Source organism: Myotis brandtii, unplaced genomic scaffold (assembly GCF_000412655.1).
Source record: "Myotis brandtii unplaced genomic scaffold, ASM41265v1 scaffold463, whole genome shotgun sequence".
In the NCBI taxonomy this organism is placed as follows: Eukaryota; Metazoa; Chordata; class Mammalia; order Chiroptera; family Vespertilionidae; genus Myotis; species Myotis brandtii.
The window spans coordinates 2,292,367-2,294,302 of record NW_005367694.1 but is presented as its reverse complement, the minus strand read 5'-3'; the positions used below and the strand labels follow the sequence as shown (position 1 = coordinate 2,294,302).

The 1,936-nt window shown below is 60.6% G+C and overlaps 1 protein-coding gene across 1 annotated transcript in view; it reads left to right on the top strand.

Moving 5' to 3' along the window:
- Nucleotides 1-1,378: 1,378 nt before the first annotated feature.
- The window catches only part of ZNF74 (zinc finger protein 74), a 10,063-nt gene continuing 9,505 nt past the window's right edge, over nt 1,379-1,936 (top strand). Inside the window, exon 1 of the mRNA XM_014547127.1 lies at nt 1,379-1,502. The gene's annotated coding sequence lies outside the window, so the exon portion shown is untranslated. The remainder of the gene's footprint in view (nt 1,503-1,936) is intronic.

Here is a 1,936-nt window from a genome sequence, read left to right as displayed (position 1 = left end):
AAAGAAGGGAAGGCTACTGTGTCCTTTGGGTTCCCAAAGTACAGGCCATATAGCAGGGCCTCAGCTGACTAAGCCAGAAGGTCTGGCTTGAGCCATTACTCAGGATATAGTTCTGGGTTAGTCCTTCCTATCTCACCTCTTGCAACCCCTGTTGCCTTGCCTGTGTTCCCCCCTCTCAGATCCCAGAATGAGACTGCTGGCCAGGAGACAGTGAGGGCAGTAGAGGTGACAGAGGCTGAGAGGACATGCAGTGGCAGGGGGAGGCCTGTGACCTAACGAGCAGGTCTATCTGTTCTGGAATGCTCTGCTGTGTGGACCCTGAACTGCAGATGGCCTGTCTTTTAAATGTTTATTTATTGATGAGAGAGAGAGAGAGAGAGAGAGAGAGCGCTCGGAGGCACCTGGTCTGAGAGAAGCTCACCTCTTGCAACCCCTGTTGCCTTGCCTGTGTTCCCCCCTCTCAGATCCCAGAATGAGACTGCTGGCCAGGAGACGGTAAGGGCAGTAGAGGTGACAGAGGCTGAGAGGACATGCAGTGGCAGGGGGAGGCCTGTGACCTAACGAGCAGGTCTATCTGTTCTGGAATGCTCTGCTGTGTGGACCCTACACTGCAGATGGCCTGTCTTTTAAATGTTTATTTATTGATGAGAGAGAGAGAGAGAGAGAGAGAGCGCTCGGAGGCACCTGGTCTGAGAGAAGAGCTGGAGCTTTAACTCCTCCTCCCGCTGCACCTCCCCCCATAGGGGGTCCCAAAGTACCTCTCTCCAGAACGGGCAGGGTCCCTAGGCAGGCCCCTGGAAAACACCATTGACGGCCCCACTCACCACCTCTAGCGTCCTAAGGGGGGACCTGAGACTTTCCTGCAGAGATGGAGGTAGGCCAGGGCCCACACAGATAGGAAAGTCATACACCTAAAGGACAATTCCACGTTCAGGGCACCTTTCTCTAGGAACGACTCCAATTGGGGGCGGGACCAGAGCTCACGGTTTCCGATACCGAAACTACATCTCCCAGAAGGCTCTACGGGGTCGAGACGTCAGAGCAGCTCCGGTACTCCAACACCCTCTGGGAAATGGAGTCGGCCGAGAGCGAAGCGCAAAGGCTCCCGGGGGCAGTAGTTTGCGTCGGGTCTGTGCCGGCACATTTTCCCGTGGCGACGCCGCCCTGCTCCTTTGTGGCTGTTGCTTTTGTGGGAAGCAGTCCGTTCGGTCTGTTCGTCCGCCCCGGGGCCTCACTCCTGGCCGCTCTCCACGCCCGCTGGCTCCAGGTGGCTGAGCCATAGGCTCGGCGCTTGGTGCACAAGAGGAGTGTGCGACGGCATGCGTGGGGCGTGGCGGCGGGATGTGAGCACAGTCTGGGGTGCGGGGCTCCTGCTGAGCTGCCTGGCCCGCACCTCGGCGGAGCGCAGGGCCAGTGTGTCTGTGCAGCCGGGAGTGCGTGTGCGACCCCGCGGGCTTTCCCTGCAGGGTGCTGTTCCTGAGCCCGAGGAGCAGGACCCGCTCCTCCGGGTCTGGCCTGGGGCCCAGGTGGTTACAGATCTGCCCATGCCTCCGGCGAACACAAAAAACGGCCAATGGAGGGCGGTGAGTGGGGCGGGGCCGGGGCGCATAGTTTCAGGCCCCGGAACTACATTGCCCAGAAGGCTGTGCTACACACTCGGAGGGCGGACGTCAGGGCTACTCTGGTGCCCCGACGCCCTCTGGGAAATGGAGTGCGCTGTCTGCGTGGTACAAAGGTTCTGGGGAACTGTAGTTCGCGTCCGGTCCGCGCAGGCGCACTTTCCCACGGCGGACGCCAGGCTGCTCCTTTGTGGTGGTCGTTGTCCTTTTGTGGGAGGCCGGTTGGCTCTCTCGCGTGTCCGTCCGTCGGTCAGTCTGTCCATCTGCCCCGGGGTCCGTCTGCCGGCCCCGCTCCGCGCCCACTGTCTCCAGGTGGC